The 18754-nt window shown below is 37.5% G+C and overlaps 1 long non-coding RNA gene across 1 annotated transcript; it reads left to right on the top strand.

Annotated features, from left to right (window-relative positions):
- The first annotated feature begins 306 nt into the window (after positions 1–306).
- On the top strand, positions 307–4089 carry LOC140065714 (uncharacterized). The gene is made up of 3 exons (XR_011848031.1): positions 307–708; positions 2128–2397; positions 3817–4089. It is a non-coding gene; the product is annotated as an uncharacterized lncRNA (long non-coding RNA).
- Positions 4090–18754: the final 14665 nt, after the last annotated feature.

The raw sequence follows: 18754 nt of genomic DNA, 5'->3' as shown, positions 1-18754 counted from the left end.
GTGCTACAGCATCGCAGTGCATCCTGTGGCCAGTCAACTTCGGCAAGTTGCATCATAAAACTGTCAACTGACATCTCAGAAGATACCATGTTTATGATGTCATAGGCTTGATTGAGCAAATTAGTATACAGGGAAACTGATTAATGAGCAGCAGCCAACTAGCAAAAGACAAATTAGAAAAAATATGGTATATCGCTGCCCATCTGAAACTGAACAAACAGAAGGCAGCATGTTTATGATGTCATAGACTTGATTTAGCCAGTCAGAATCAAAAAAAGGAAAACCGATGAATCAGCAGCCAACTAGCAACAGTCCAGTAAGATAAAATATGGTTTATCACTGCCTATGTGAAACTGACCAAACAGAAATAATCTTTAAGAGCTGCCTACCTGTTTTTAATCAATCAGGAGAATAGTAACATAATCCTTCCTCCTCCAGTCACCAACCAGTAACAAGGATATAGAGACTTGCTCATCTGAATGGTACTGATAAATTGCAAGATGATCCAGCCCCGCCCACCTGAACTGACCAATCAGGAGCAAGATTTTGAAGCCACACCCACTTGGCTGGAGTATATATAGTTGTGCCGCAGCCAGCTCAGTCATTTCTCGATAAGACCTCGAAGCGTGAAGACATGGACAAAGCTCCTGAAGACCTGGATACTTGAAGACCTGCATAGGACTTCTGAAAACTAATGAAAGTAGCCAAGTTAGTGACCAATATGGCGATTACAGATGTAAAACATTTAGATGTCTCCCCTTAATTATATATAAAACAGCTTAAGATTTATAGAGGAGGTTTGGTCACCTTAGCAAAAACCCTCATCTATAGCCATTATTTAACTTATCATTGAAAACATGTTGGAAGTTGTAGTTTTCTCCTCTTACACCCATCTATGTAATATCTTATAAAAGACTGAAACATCAACCTAAATATGTTAGGGAATATAATCCTCATTATATACTTTCTTTATTACCAATAATATAACTAAGGACATGCTGGAAAAGCTCCATTTTTCATGCCCAATCACTATATTGCAGCATGGACATGGCCAGGAGTTCTGGTTTTAGACTTTTATATCTTCTCCCTGCAAAAAGCTCTGACAGACCATACTTATTAGAAACCGCCATTCCTAATATACTGTCCAATAGATCATATGCAAATTGCTTCTCTTATTGATATACTCTACAAAAGACCCTATTAATGTGATATCCAAGGAGTATATCTTGTTAATATACTGTCCACTAGCCACCCTAAGAATATACTGGCTGACAGGTCACTTATTGATATACTCAATACTTATATGCCATAGGATGTACTTACCACAAAGTTCTACCAAACCCAAACAATATCTACCAACAAGTAGGATTGGCAAAAGTATGTAATCCACTAAATATTACATAAGATTATTCTTCAGAAAATATCACCTTTTTGAACCAGAATAAAAGCTACAGTCTCTAGGACCTAAAAACATGTGGTGATGGTCACAAAGTATGTGGGCCTCAAACATAGTGATAGTATTAGAACCTCCTAACAATCCAATACTATGGATGATGTAGTAAAACGTCCAAATCACCAAAACTGGCGGTATTAATTATATCAGAATATACCCACATGTAACTCTGCAAATACAGATAGTATAAAACAATATGCCAACGCAATTGCATGTGATTACTGGACCTCAGACTTGTGCTACAGCATCGCAGTGCATCCTGTGGCCAGTCAACTTCGGCAAGTTGCATCATAAAACTGTCAACTGACATCTCAGAAGATACCATGTTTATGATGTCATAGGCTTGATTGAGCAAATTAGTATACAGGGAAACTGATTAATGAGCAGCAGCCAACTAGCAAAAGACAAATTAGAAAAAATATGGTATATCGCTGCCCATCTGAAACTGAACAAACAGAAGGCAGCATGTTTATGATGTCATAGACTTGCTTTAGCCAGTCAGAATCAAAAAAAGGAAAACCGATGAATCAGCAGCCAACTAGCAACAGCCCAGTAAGATAAAATATGGTTTATCACTGCCTATGTGAAACTGACCAAACAGAAATAATCTTTAAGAGCTGCCTACCTGTTTTTAATCAATCAGGAGAATAGTAACATAATCCTTCCTCCTCCAGTCACCAACCAGTAACAAGGATATAGAGACTTGCTCATCTGAATGGTACTGATAAATTGCAAGATGATCCAGCCCCGCCCACCTGAACTGACCAATCAGGAGCAAGATTTTGAAGCCACACCCACTTGGCTGGAGTATATATAGTTGTGCCGCAGCCAGCTCAGTCATTTCTCGATAAGACCTCGAAGCGTGAAGACATGGACAAAGCTCCTGAAGACCTGGATACTTGAAGACCTGCATAGGACTTCTGAAAACTAATGAAAGTAGCCAAGTTAGTGACCAATATGGCGATTACAGATGTAAAACATTTAGATGTCTCCCCTTAATTATATATAAAACAGCTTAAGATTTATAGAGGAGGTTTGGTCACCTTAGCAAAACCCCTCATCTATAGCCATTATTTAACTTATCATTGAAAACATGTTGGAAGTTGTAGTTTTCTCCTCTTACACCCATCTATGTAATATCTTATAAAAGACTGAAACATCAACCTAAATATGTTAGGGAATATAATCCTCATTATATACTTTCTTTATTACCAATAATATAACTAAGGACATGCTGGAAAAGCTCAGTTTTTCATGCCCAATCACTATATTGCAGCATGGACATGGCCAGGAGTTCTGGTTCTAGACTTTTATATCTTCTCCCTGCAAAAAGCTCTGACAAACCATACTTATTAGAAACCGCCATTCCTAATATACTGTCCAATAGATCATATGCAAATTGCTTCTCTTATTGATATACTCTACGTAAGACCCTATTAATGTGATATCCAAGGAGTATATCTTGTTAATATACTGTCCACTAGCCACCCTAAGAATATACTGGCTGACAGGTCACTTATTGATATACTCAATACTTATATGCCGTAGGATGTACTTACCACAAAGTTCTACCAAACCCAAACAATATCTACCAACAAGTAGGATTGGCAAAAGTATGTAATCCACTAAATATTACATAAGATTATTCTTCAGAAAATATCACCTTTTTGAACCAGAATAAAAGCTACAGTCTCTAGGACCTAAAAACATGTGGTGGTGGTCACAAAGTATGTGGGCCTCAAACATAATGATAGTATTAGAACCTCCTAACAATACAATACTATGGATGATGTAGTAAAACGTCCAAATCACCAAAACTGGCGGTATTAATTATATCAGAATATACCCACATGTAACTCTGCAAATACAGATAGTATAAAACAATATGCCAACGCAATTGCATGTGATTACTGGACCTCAGACTTGTGCTACAGCATCACAGTGCATCCTGTGGCCAGTCAACTTTGGCAAGTTGCATCATAAAACTGTCAACTGACATCTCAGAAGATACCATGTTTATGATGTCATAGGCTTGATTGAGCAAATTAGTATACAGGGAAACTCATTAATCAGCAGCAGCCAACTAGCAAAAGACAAATTAGAAAAAATATGGTATATCGCTGCCCATCTGAAACTGAACAAACAGAAGGCAGCATGTTTATGATGTCATAGACTTGCTTTAGCCAGTCAGAATCAAAAGAATGAAAACCGATGAATCAGCAGCCAACTAGCAACAGTCCAGTGAGATAAAATATGGTTTATCACTGCCTATGTGAAACTGACCAAACAGAAATAATCTTTAAGAGCTGCCTACCTGTTTTTAATCAATCAGGAGAATAGTAACATAATCCTTCCTCCTCCAGTCACCAACCAGTAACAAGGATATAGAGACTTGCTCATCTGAATGGTACTGATAAATTGCAAGATGATCCAGCCCCGCCCACCTGAACTGACCAATCAGGAGCAAGATTTTGAAGCCACACCCACTTGGCTGGAGTATATATAGTTGTGCCGCAGCCAGCTCAGTCATTTCTCGATAAGACCTCGAAGGGTGAAGACATGGACAAAGCTCCTGAAGACCTGGATACTTGAAGACCTGCATAGGACTTCTGAAAACTAATGAAAGTAGCCAAGTTAGTGACCAATATGGCGGTTACAGATGTAAAACATTTAGATGTCTCCCCTTAATTATATATAAAACAGCTTAAGATTTATAGAGGAGGTTTGGTCACCTTAGCAAAACCCCTTATCTATAGCCATTATTTAACTTATCATTGAAAACATGTTGGAAGTTGTAGTTTTCTCCTCTTACACCCATCTATGTAATATCTTATAAAAGACTGAAACATCAACCTAAATATGTTAGGGAATATAATCCTCATTATATACTTTCTTTATTACCAATAATATAACTAAGGACATGCTGGAAAAGCTCCATTTTTCATGCCCAATCACTATATTGCAGCATGGACATGGCCAGGAGTTCTGGTTCTAGACTTTTATATCTTCTCCCTGCAAAAAGCTATGACAAACCATACTGATTAGAAACCGCCATTCCTAATATACTGTCCAATAGATCATATGCAAATTGCTTCTCTTATTGATATACTCTACAAAAGACCCTATTAATGTGATATCCAAGGATTATATCTTGTTAATATACTGTCCACTAGCCACCCTAAGAATATACTGGCTGACAGGTCACTTATTGATATACTCAATACTTATATGCCGTAGGATGTACTTACCACAAAGTTCTACCAAACCCAAACAATATCTACCAACAAGTAGGATTGGCAAAAGTATGTAATCCACTAAATATTACATAAGATTATTCTTCAGAAAATATCACCTTTTTGAACCAGAATAAAAGCTACAGTCTCTAGGTAACATGTGGTGGTGGTCACAAAGTATGTGGGCCTCAAACATAATGATAGTATTAGAACCTCCTAACAATACAATACTATGGATGATGTAGTAAAACGTCCAAATCACCAAAACTGGCGGTATTAATTATATCAGAATATACCCACATGTAACTCTGCAAATACAGATAGTATAAAACAATATGCCAACGCAATTGCATGTGATTACTGGACTTCAGACTTGTGCTACAGCATCACAGTGCATCCTGTGGCCAGTCAACCTTGGCAAGTTGCATCATAAAACTGTCAACTGACATCTCAGAAGATACCATGTTTATGATGTCATAGACTTGATTGAGCAAATTAGCATTGAGGGAAGGAAAATTGATTAATCAGCAGCAGCCAACTAGCAAAAGACAAATTAGAAAAAATATGGTTTATTGCTGCCCATCTGAAACTGACCAAACAGAAGGCAGCATGTTTATGATGTCATAGACTTGCTTTAGCCTTTCAGAATCAAAAGAATGAAAACTGATGAATCAGCAGCCAACTTGCAGTAGTCCAGTAAGATAACGTATGGTTTATCACTGCCTATATCACTGGTGGCGAACCTATGGCACGGGTGCCAGAGGTGGCACTCGGAGCCATTTCAGTGGGCACTCAAACCATCGCTCCAGGTCAGATTTCACCAAATAGGATTATATCCACCTGCAGTCCTAAGAATCTTAAGATATATTTTAAATTGACATTTCATTGGCTTTTTGGAACTGCAGGAAAAGTGAGAAAGTGTTGACAGAAGTGCAATGTCTTTGGAAGTCCTCCTGCTGGACCCACCATTCTCTCCAGGGTTTCACTGTAGAGAATAAGCTACAACGAGAGTCTGCATTTGCCTTCCTTTTTTCATTTGTATTGGTGGCCTCAGGGGACCGATATGATTGAAAGATGAGGAAGTACTGGTAGCTATAAGTTACTGCTTAAAATGTTTTGTTGGCACTTAATGGTAAATAAGATGATTTATGTTGTAGTTTGGGCACTCAGTCTCTAGAAGCTTCACCATCACTGGCCTTTATGAAACTGACCAAACAGAAATAATATTTAAGAACTACAAACCGGTTGTTAACCAATCTGGAGAATAATAACTTAATTCTCACTCCTTCAGTGACCAACCAGTTAAAAGGATCTAGAGACTTGCTTATCTGAATGCTACTGATAAATTGCAAGATGATCCAGCCCCGCCCAACAATAAATATGCTTACGGGTAAATATGCTTACAGACAACATGAGCATGATAGCATTACTGTAAAAAGAACAAAATTACATTATGCATTCAACCGTCTGCAGCTCTGGCTCGACTGCTCCTTTCTATTGAGTGGCTTCAAAATGTTATAGACTTAAAGGTCTTCAATAATAATGTATTTATTTTATAGCAGCACCCACTTTTACTGTCTAACATCCCCCTCCTATTGTCAAATATTTTGTCTGGTTGACCCTCTTGTATACCAGTCTTAATATTCAGTCCACTGGCAGAAGACATTTGGATATAATGAGGTATGCAATCCATTTCATAATTGAAGTTAAGCAAATGACACACAAGAGCAGAAAAGGCAAAATGGGGGGTGTACAAACAATTATAGCTGCAACTCTTTTTAACCCCTTCCCGACATTTGACGTACTATTACTGCATGGCGGGAGGTGCGTTCCCGCAAAATGCATTAATAGTACTTCATGCTTGCGAGAAGCTGCGGGTGTCTGCTATATATTATAGCTGACACCTGCCTCTAACACCCGCGATCGGAGACTGCAATCGAACCCCCCCGCGGCGCTTACCAGGGGGTGTAAGTGCCTCCGATCGCAGCCCCGGGACCTTCTGGCAAGACCCGGCTGTGACACACTGAGCATGCGCAGCATGTAGTGTCACATAATACAGTGTAATACATCTGTATTACACTGTATTAGGTGAAAAATAGCTTGAACAAGTGATCAGTGGATCACTTGTTCAAGCTAACCTGTAAAAGTAAAGAGAAAAAGTTAAAAACACAAAATAAACACACTTTTTAATAAAAAGAATTAATTAAATAAAGTTTAAGTCCCCTAAACACAAACATTCCCTATACACATCTAATAAAGTTAAAAAAATGGAAAATCACCAAAACCCCCCACATATTTGGTATCGCCGCGTCCGTAACAATCTTTACAATAAGTAAGAAATATTATTGGACCCGTACGGTGAACGCCGTAAAAAAAAACCTGAAAAACTCGCCAAAAATGTAAATTTTCATAGAATCCCTAAACAAAAATGTTCCAAAAAGTGATAAAAAAAAGTTATGTGCACCAAAATGGTACCACTGAAAACGACAACTCAACACGTAAAAAATAAGCCATAAACCAGCTTTGTCAACCAAAAAATATTGAAGTTACGTCTCCGAAACAATGGCGATGCAAAAACAAATGAGATTTTCTTTATATTCGTTTTTTCCTGTAAAATTGTAAAATATATTAAAAACTATATAAATTAGGTATCACCGTAATCGTAGTGATCTATAGAATAAAAATATTATAGTATGTTTAGTGTACGGTGTACGACCCCCAAAATATACAAAAAAAAAGAAACCCAAAATAGACAATTTTGTTTTCCTCCATACATTAAAGAGTTAATAAAATCTCATCAAAAATCTACAGACTACCACTAAAATGATGTAAAGTGCATCTCATGTCGCAAAAAATAAGCCCTTATATGTCCAAATTGCCAAAAAAATAAAGATTGTATTGCCATTATAAAGTGACAATGCATAATCTGCTCTGAATGGCACAGCTCCCCCCTCGATACCCTGGCGTGTGCCCATACAGCAGGTTACCACCACATATGGGGGATTGTTATACGCAGGAGGGATTGGGTATCAAATTTTGTGGAGCATTTTGGTATTTTATCCACTGAGAATTTGTACATTTTATGAAAAACACATTCATTTAGCCCAAAAAAATTTAATTTCAAAATTGCATCCGATTTCGTTTTAACCCAGGTAAACCAATTAAAGGGTTAACAAACTTCATAAAAGTTGTTTTACGTACGTTGAGGGGTGTAGTTTCTATAATGGAGTAATTTATGGGGTTTTACTTTTATTTAGGCGTTTCAAAGTGTCTTCCAACCTGAGCAGGTCCCTCAATAGCAGGATTTAGCTTTTTTAATGAAAACATGAAAAATTGCACCTGACGTTCAAAGCCCCATAACATCCTACAAAAATAAGAGTATGCATAAAAAACCACTGAGGCATAAAGTAGACATTCGGTGAATGTTAGTTATTACGTTTTTTGGGTTATGACTTATGTGTAGAAAAAGTAGAACATTTTGAATTTCGAAAATTGCGAATTTTTCCAAATTTTCACCAAATATCTGATTTTCTCATAAACAAATGCAAAACATACCACCAAAATTTTTTAACTAACATGAAGTACAATGTGTCACGAGAAAACAATTTCAAAATCACATGGATATGTTAAAGCGTTCCGAAGTTATGACCACTTATAGTGACACAGGGCAGATTTGAAAAAATGGGCCGTGTCAGGAAGGTGAAAAGTAGCTTCGGCGTTAAGGGGTTAATATACTTTTAAAATGTCCCCTTAACTTACTAGCCAGCAGCCTGCATTATTATACTATACAGAAGCCACACTACTACTAATATATTATCTAGCATCCCCATTTATTTATATACTGTACAGCAGCACCCCCTGTTTAATCCAGCAGCCCTCCCTTTTTAAGTTATGTCCAGAATCCTCGTCTTATTATTAACATAGTGTCCATAAACCTTTTCTATACATGTACTGTTCAGCAGAACTTAAAGGACACCTGTCATCAGGTCTGTGTCACTTATCCTGTCACTACTACCTGTTGGAGCAGCTCACAAGGATCCCATCACTGCCTTAATCTAGTTATTTCATACATTAATCATTATAAAATCATCTTTTCATTATAATGTAAATGAGGCTGGTCACATGGTCAGAGGCAGTGATGTCACCCCTGTTCCCCCTCCCCTCTCCTCCCCCTGCTCATGTCTGTGTGTAATGTATAGTAAAGCATTGCTATTGTGTGTGCTGCATCTGCTGACATGCTGCATCATCCTTATACACATGTAAGAGACACAGACATCAGATACACAAGTACCTGACATGTTCTGCCATAGCATGGCTGCTTGGAGCTGTTGTATCTCTCCTATACACACACACACATACACACACACAGGCTGCATGGGGTGTGGCCACCAGGAAGCACATAATTATACAGCCTCACAGCATTATACAGGCTGTCAGTCAAGCACTGGGAATGTGTCTGTATCTCCCACTCATGAATAAACTGGACGGCTTGAATATGCTAATGACTCATTGGACATTTCACAGGTCATTTGCATACAGCTTTAGGACCTCATTGCTTAGGTTTACAGGCATGTAGAGGGACAATAAAGGGATAGAGGCTCTCTAATGGCAGTTTATGAAAATATATTTAGATTAGGGGGGTTATTTTGCATGACGGGTTCTCTTTCAATGTTAAAGCATCATCCTCTTTAAATGTACTGTGTATCATCCCCCTACTTTTGTCCATTAAAATGTCTGGCTGAACCCCTTCTATACCAGTCTTAATATTCAGTCCATTAGCAGATGATGCATGTATATAATGAGGTATATTACCCATTTCATTATTGAAAATAGACAGTCCTTGAAAGTAGAGTAAGCCGTTGAATGTTATGTTACTGTGCTACTTCAATTTTATTATTGTTATTTGGTTATAGATCAATTCAACCTTATATGGTGATGGCTAGGACGGCTAAAGAGATTATGGAAGAGGCAGTTTTTTTTTAGTATAGATGAACTTTAATCAATTTACAATTCATTTAAAGGAATGAATACTAATGAAATATAAATTCCATGTAAAATATCAGGGCTTAATCCTATGTTGTAGTGGGAACTAAGGGTTAATATGCTAATAGAAAGCATAAGTATAAAAGCATTAGCATCCCATGGGCAAACTGTAATTTTGTCAATAAGTCTCGATCTTCAATAATATTGTATTTAGTTTACCGCAGCACCCCCTTTTAAATGTACTGTCTATCATCCCCCTCCTATTTTCTAATATAATGTCTGGCTGGCCCCTTGTATACCAGTCTTAATATTCAGTCCAATGGTAGGTGCCGCATGGATATAATCAGGTATGTCACCCATTTCATAATTGAAAATAGATATTCTGTAAAAGTATAGTAAGCAGTTGAATGTTATGTTACTGTGCTGCTTTCCTTTTATTATTGTTATTTGGTTATAGATCAATTCTACCTTGTATGGTAGAATATTCACCTATACTGGTGATGGCTAGGACGGCTATTGGGGATATGGAGGAGGCCGGTTTTTTTAGTATAGATGAACTTTAATCAATTTACAATTCATTTCATGGAAAGTACACTGATACTAATGGAATATAAATTCCATTTATAATATCAGGCCTTAATCCTATGTTCTAGTGGGAACTAAGGGTTAATATGCTAATTGTGAGCATGAGTATGAAAGCATTACTATAATAAGAACTTAATTACAGGATGAAGACAACCGTCTGCAGCTCTGGCTCGACTTCTCCTTTCTATTGAGTGGCCCCTCAATGTTATAGAAATGAGTGGAGGACATTGTTTTCATTAGAATGGGCTCCCCTGTGATGCTGATGCAGTTTAAGTTTGCCACTGCTTGGTGTGCAGAATTGCGAGGAACGAAGAACTTCTGTAGCCTACATTTTGGAGTGGACTCTGTCCATTAGCATCCCATGGGCAAACTGTAATTTTGTCAATAAGTCTCGATCTTCAATAATATTGTATTTAGTTTACCGCAGCACCCCCTTTTAAATGTACTGTCTATCATCCCCCTCCTATTTTCTAATATAATGTCTGGCTGGCCCCTTGTATACCAGTCTTAATATTCAGTCCAATGGTAGGTGCCGCATGGATATAATCAGATATGTCACCCATTTCATAATTGAAAATAGATATTCTGTAAAAGTATAGTAAGCAGTTGAATGTTATGTTACTGTGCTGCTTTCCTTTTATTATTGTTATTTGGTTATAGATCAATTCTACCTTATATGGTAGAATATTCACCTATACTGGTGATGGCTAGGACGGCTATTGGGGATATGGAGGAGGCCGTTTTTTTTTAGTATAGGTGAACTTTAATCAATTTACAATTCATTTCATGGAAAGTACACTGATACTAATGGAATATAAATTCCATTTATAATATCAGGCCTTAATCCTATGTACTAGTGGGAACTAAGGGTTAATATGCTAATTGTGAGCATGAGTATGAAAGCATTACTATAATAAGAACTTAATTACAGGATGAAGACAACCGTCTGCAGCTCTGGCTCGACTTCTCCTTTCTATTGAGTGGCCCCTCAATGTTATAGAAATGAGTGGAGGACATTGTTTTCATTAGAATGGGCTCCCCTGTGATGCTCATGCAGTTTAAGTTTGCCACTGCTTGGTGTGCAGAATTGCGAGGAACGAAGAACTTCTGTAGCCTACATTTTGGAGTGGACTCTGTCCATTAGCATCCCATGGGCAAACTGTAATTTTGTCAATAAGTCTCGATCTTCAATAATATTGTATTTAGTTTACCGCAGCACCCCCTTTTAAATGTACTGTCTATCATCCCCCTCCTATTTTCTAATATAATGTCTGGCTGGCCCCTTGTATACCAGTCTTAATATTCAGTCCAATGGTAGGTGCCGCATGGATATAATCAGGTATGTCACCCATTTCATAATTGAAAATAGATATTCTGTAAAAGTATAGTAAGCAGTTGAATGTTATGTTACTGTGCTGCTTTCCTTTTATTATTGTTATTTGGTTATAGATCAATTCTACCTTATATGGTAGAATATTCACCTATACTGGTGATGGCTAGGACGGCTATTGGGGATATGGAGGAGGCCGTTTTTTTTTTAGTATAGGTGAACTTTAATCAATTTACAATTAATTTCATGGAAAGTACACTGATACTAATGGAATATAAATTCCATTTATAATATCAGGCCTTAATCCTGTGTTCTAGTGGGAACTAAGGGTTAATATGCTAATTGTGAGCATGAGTATGAAAGCATTACTATAATAAGAACTTAATTACAGGATGAAGACAACCGTCTGCAGCTCTGGCTCGACTTCTCCTTTCTATTGAGTGGCCCCTCAATGTTATAGAAATGAGTGGAGGACATTGTTTTCATTAGAATGGGCTCCCCTGTGATGCTGATGCAGTTTAAGTTTGCCACTGCTTGGTGTGCAGAATTGCGAGGAACGAAGAACTTCTGTAGCCTACATTTTGGAGTGGACTCTGTCCATTAGCATCCCATGGGCAAACTGTAATTTTGTCAATAAGTCTCGATCTTCAATAATATTGTATTTAGTTTACCGCAGCACCCCCTTTTAAATGTACTGTCTATCATCCCCCTCCTATTTTCTAATATAATGTCTGGCTGGCCCCTTGTATACCAGTCTTAATATTCAGTCCAATGGTAGGTGCCGCATGGATATAATCAGGTATGTCACCCATTTCATAATTGAAAATAGATATTCTGTAAAAGTATAGTAAGCAGTTGAATGTTATGTTACTGTGCTGCTTTCCTTTTATTATTGTTATTTGGTTATAGATCAATTCTACCTTATATGGTAGAATATTCACCTATACTGGTGATGGCTAGGACGGCTATTGGGGATATGGAGGAGGCCGTTTTTTTTTTAGTATAGGTGAACTTTAATCAATTTACAATTCATTTCATGGAAAGTACACTGATACTAATGGAATATAAATTCCATTTATAATATCAGGCCTTAATCCTATGTTCTAGTGGGAACTAAGGGATAATATGCTAATTGTGAGCATGAGTATGAAAGCATTACTATAATAAGAACTTAATTACAGGATGAAGACAACCGTCTGCAGCTTTGGCTCGACTTCTCCTTTCTATTGAGTGGCCCCTCAATGTTATAGAAATGAGTGGAGGACATTGTTTTCATTAGAATGGGCTCCCCTGTGATGCTGATGCAGTTTAAGTTTGCCACTGCTTGGTGTGCAGAATTGTGAGGAACGAAGAACTTCTGTAGCCTACATTTTAGAGTGGACTCTGTCCATTAGCATCCCATGGGCAAACTGTAATTTTGTCAATAAGTCTCGATCTTCAATAATATTGTATTTAGTTTACCGCAGCACCCCCTTTTAAATGTACTGTCTATCATCCCCCTCCTATTTTCTAATATAATGTCTGGCTGGCCCCTTGTATACCAGTCTTAATATTCAGTCCAATGGTAGGTGCCGCATGGATATAATCAGGTATGTCACCCATTTCATAATTGAAAATAGATATTCTGTAAAAGTATAGTAAGCAGTTGCATGTTATGTTACTGTGCTGCTTTCCTTTTATTATTGTTATTTGGTTATAGATCAATTCTACCTTATATGGTAGAATATTCACCTATTCTGGTGATGGCTAGGACGGCTATTGGGGATATGGAGGAGGCCGTTTTTTTTTAGTATAGGTGAACTTTAATCAATTTACAATTAATTTCATGGAAAGTACACTGATACTAATGGAATATAAATTCCATTTATAATATCAGGCCTTAATCCTATGTTCTAGTGGGAACTAAGGGTTAATATGCTAATTGTGAGCATGAGTATGAAAGCATTACTATAATAAGAACTTAATTACAGGATGAAGACAACCGTCTGCAGCTCTGGCTCGACTTCTCCTTTCTATTGAGTGGCCCCTCAATGTTATAGAAATGAGTGGAGGACATTGTTTTCATTAGAATGGGCTCCCCTGTGATGCTAATGCAGTTTAAGTTTGCCACTGCTTGGTGTGCAGAATTGCGAGGAACGAAGAACTTCTGTAGCCTACATTTTGGAGTGGACTCTGTCCATTAGCATCCCATGGGCAAACTGTAATTTTGTCAATAAGTCTCGATCTTCAATAATATTGTATTTAGTTTACCGCAGCACCCCCTTTTAAATGTACTGTCTATCATCCCCCTCCTATTTTCTAATATAATGTCTGGCTGGCCCCTTGTATACCAGTCTTAATATTCAGTCCAATGGTAGGTGCCGCATGGATATAATCAGGTATGTCACCCATTTCATAATTGAAAAAAGATTTTCTGTAAAAGAATAGTAAGCAGTTGAATGTTATGTTACTGTGCTGCTTTCCTTTTATTATTGTTATTTGGTTATAGATCAATTCTACCTTATATGGTAGAATATTCACCTATACTGGTGATGGCTAGGACGGCTATTGGGGATATGGAGGAGGCCATTTTTTTTAGTATAGGTGAACTTTAATCAATTTACAATTAATTTCATGGAAAGTACACTGATACTAATGGAATATAAATTCCATTTATAATATCAGGCCTTAATCCTATGTTCTAGTGGGAACTAAGGGTTAATATGCTAATTGTGAGCATGAGTGTGAAAGCATTACTATAATAAGAACTTAATTACAGGATGAAGACAACCGTCTGCAGCTCTGGCTCGACTTCTCCTTTCTATTGAGTGGCCCCTCAATGTTATAGAAATGAGTGGAGGACATTGTTTTCATTAGAATGGGCTCCCCTGTGATGCTGATGCAGTTTAAGTTTGCCACTGCTTGGTGTGCAGAATTGCGAGGAACGAAGAACTTCTGTAGCCTACATTTTGGAGTGGACTCTGTCCATTAGCATCCCATGGGCAAAATGTAATTTTGTCAATAAGTCTCGATCTTCAATAATATTGTATTTAGTTTACCGCAGCACCCCCTTTTAAATGTACTGTCTATCATCCCCCTCCTATTTTCTAATATAATGTCTGGCTGGCCCCTTGTATACCAGTCTTAATATTCAGTCCAATGGTAGGTGCCGCATGGATATAATCAGGTATGTCACCCATTTCATAATTGAAAATAGATATTCTGTAAAAGTATAGTAAGCAGTTGAATGTTATGTTACTGTGCTGCTTTCCTTTTATTATTGTTATTTGGTTATAGATCAATTCTACCTTTTATGGTAGAATATTCACCTATACTGGTGATGGCTAGGACGGCTATTGGGGATATGGAGGAGGCCGTTTTTTTTTAGTATAGGTGAACTTTAATCAATTTACAATTAATTTCATGGAAAGTACACTGATACTAATGGAATATAAATTCCATTTATAATATCAGGCCTTAATCCTATGTTCTAGTGGGAACTAAGGGTTAATATGCTAATTGTGAGCATGAGTATGAAAGCATTACTATAATAAGAACTTAATTACAGGATGAAGACAACCGTCTGCAGCTCTGGCTCGACTTCTCCTTTCTATTGAGAGACCCCTCAATGTTATAGAAATGAGTGGAGGACATTGTTTTCATTTAAATGGGCTCCCCTGTGATGCTCATGCAGTTTAAGTTTGCCACTGCTTGGTGTGCAGAATTGCGAGGAACGAAGAAATTCTGTAGCCTACATTTTGGAGTGGACTCTGTCCATTAGCATCCCATGGGCAAACTGTAATTTTGTCAATAAGTCTCGATCTTCAATAATATTGTATTTAGTTTACCGCAGCACCCCCTTTTAAATGTACTGTCTATCATCCCCCTCCTATTTTCTAATATAATGTCTGGCTGGCCCCTTGTATACCAGTCTTAATATTCAGTCCAATGGTAGGTGCCGCATGGATATAATCAGGTATGTCACCCATTTCATAATTGAAAAAAGATATTCTATAAAAGAATAGTAAGCAGTTGAATGTTATGTTACTGTGTTGCTTTCCTTTTATTATTGTTATTTGGTTATAGATCAATTCTACCTTATATGGTAGAATATTCACCTATACTGGTGATGGCTAGGACGGCTATTGGGGATATGGAGGAGGCCGTTTTTTTTTAGTATAGGTGAACTTTAATCAATTTACAATTAATTTCATGGAAAGTACACTGATACTAATGGAATATAAATTCCATTTATAATATCAGGCCTTAATCCTATGTTCTAGTGGGAACTAAGGGTTAATATGCTAATTGTGAGCATGAGTATGAAAGCATTACTATAATAAGAACTTAATTACAGGATGAAGACAACCGTCTGCAGCTCTGGCTCGACTTCTCCTTTCTATTGAGTGGCCCCTCAATGTTATGGAAATGAGTGGAGGACATTGTTTTCATTAGAATGGGCTCCCCTGTGATGCTGATGCAGTTTAAGTTTGCCACTGCTTGGTGTGCAGAATTGCGAGGAACGAAGAACTTCTGTAGCCTACATTTTGGAGTGGACTCTGTCCATTAGCATCCCATGGGCAAACTGTAATTTTGTCAATAAGTCTCGATCTTCAACAATATTGTATTTAGTTTACCGCAGCACCCCCTTTTGAATGTACTGTCTATCATCCCCCTCCTATTTTCTAATATAATGTCTGGCTGGCCCCTTGTATACCAGTCTTAATATTCAGTCCAATGGTAGGTGCCGCATGGATATAATCAGGTATGTCACCCATTTCATAATTGAAAATAGATATTCTGTAAAAGTATAGTAAGCAGTTGAATGTTATGTTACTGTGCTGCTTTCCTTTTATTATTGTTATTTGGTTATAGATCAATTCTACCTTATATGGTAGAATATTCACCTATACTGGTGATGGCTAGGACGGCTATTGGGGATATGGAGGAGGCCGGTTTTTTAGTATAGGTGAACTTTAATCAATTTACAATTCATTTCATGGAAAGTACACTGATACTAATGGAATATAAATTCCATTTATAATATCAGGCCTTAATCCTATGTTCTAGTGGGAACTAAGGGTTAATATGCTAATTGTGAGCATGAGTATGAAAGCATTACTATAATAAGAACTTAATTACAGGATGAAGACAACCGTCTGCAGCTCTGGCTCGACTTCTCCTTTCTATTGAGTGGCCCCTCAATGTTATAGAAATGAGTGGAGGACATTGTTTTCATTAGAATGGGCTCCCCTGTGATGCTGATGCAGTTTAAGTTTGCCACTGCTTGGTGTGCAGAATTGCGAGGAACGAAGAACTTCTGTAGCCTACATTTTGGAGTGGACTCTGTCCATTAGCATCCCATGGGCAAACTGTAATTTTGTCAATAAGTCTCGATCTTCAATAATATTGTATTTAGTTTACCACAGCACCCCCTTTTAAATGTACTGTCTATCATCCCCCTCCTATTTTCTAATATAATGTCTGGCTGGCCCCTTGTATACCAGTCTTAATATTCAGTCCAATGGTAGGTGCCGCATGGATATAATCAGGTATGTCACCCATTTCATAATTGAAAATAGATATTCTGTAAAAGTATAGTAAGCAGTTGCATGTTATGTTACTGTGCTGCTTTCCTTTTATTATTGTTATTTGGTTATAGATCAATTCTACCTTATATGGTAGAATATTCACCTATACTGGTGATGGCTAGGACGGCTATTGGGGATATGGAGGAGGCCGTTTTTTTTTAGTATAGGTGAACTTTAATCAATTTACAATTAATTTCATGGAAAGTACACTGATACTAATGGAATATAAATTCCATTTATAATATCAGGCCTTAATCCTATGTTGTAGTGGGAACTAAGGGTTAATATGCTAATTGTGAGCATGAGTATGAAAGCATTACTATAATAAGAACTTAATTACAGGATGAAGACAACCGTCTGCAGCTCTGGCTAGACTTCTCCTTTCTATTGAGTGGCCCCTCAATGTTATAGAAATGAGTGGAGGACATTGTTTTCATTAGAATGGGCTCCCCTGTGATGCTCATGCAGTTTAAGTTTGCCACTGCTTGGTGTGCAGAATTGTGAGGAACGAAGAACTTCTGTAGCCAACATTTTGGAGTGGACTCTGTCCATTAGCATCCCATGGGCAAAATGTAATTTTGTCAATAAGTCTCGATCTTCAATAATATTGTATTTAGTTTACCGCAGCACCCCCTTTTAAATGTACTGTCTATCATCCCCCTCCTATTTTCTAATATAATGTCTGGCTGGCCCCTTGTATACCAGTCTTAATATTCAGTCCAATGGTAGGTGCCGCATGGATATAATCAGGTATGTCACCCATTTCATAATTGAAAATAGATATTCTGTAAAAGTATAGTAAGCAGTTGAATGTTATGTTACTGTGCTGCTTTCCTTTTATTATTGTTATTTGGTTATAGATCAATTCTACCTTATATGGTAGAATATTCACCTATACTGGTGATGGCTAGGACGGCTATTGGGGATATGGAGGAGGCCGTTTTTTTTAGTATAGGTGAACTTTAATCAATTTACAATTAATTTCATGGAAAGTACACTGATAGTAATGGAATATAAATTCCATTTATAATATCAGGCCTTAATCCTATGTTCTAGTGGGAACTAAGGGTTAATATGCTAATTGTGAGCATGAGTATGAAAGCATTACTATAATAAGAACTTAATTACAGGATGAAGACAACCGTCTGCAGCTCTGGCTCGACTTCTCCTTTCTATTGAGTGGCCCCTCAATGTTATAGAAATGAGTGGAGGACATTGTTTTCATTAGAATGGGCTCCCCTGTGATGCTGATGCAGTTTAAGTTTGCCACTGCTTGGTGTGCAGAATTGCGAGGAACGAAGAACTTCTGTAGCCTACATTTTGGAGTGGACTCTGTCCATTAGCATCCCATGGGCAAACTGTAATTTTGTCAATAAGTCTCGATCTCCAATAATATTGTATTTAGTTTACCACAGCACCCCCTTTTAAATGTACTGTCTATCATCCCCCTCCTATTTTCTAATATAATGTCTGGCTGGCCCCTTGTATACCAGTCTTAATATTCAGTCCAATGGTAGGTGCCGCATGGAATATAATCAGGTATGTCACCCATTTCATAATTGAAAATAGATATTCTGTAAAAGTATAGTAAGCAGTTGAA

Source organism: Engystomops pustulosus, chromosome 6, assembly GCF_040894005.1.
Source record: "Engystomops pustulosus chromosome 6, aEngPut4.maternal, whole genome shotgun sequence".
NCBI lineage: Eukaryota > Metazoa > Chordata > Amphibia > Anura > Leptodactylidae > Engystomops > Engystomops pustulosus.
The sequence above is the reverse complement of the archived record's forward strand: the minus strand, read 5'-3'. Positions and strand labels throughout refer to the sequence as shown.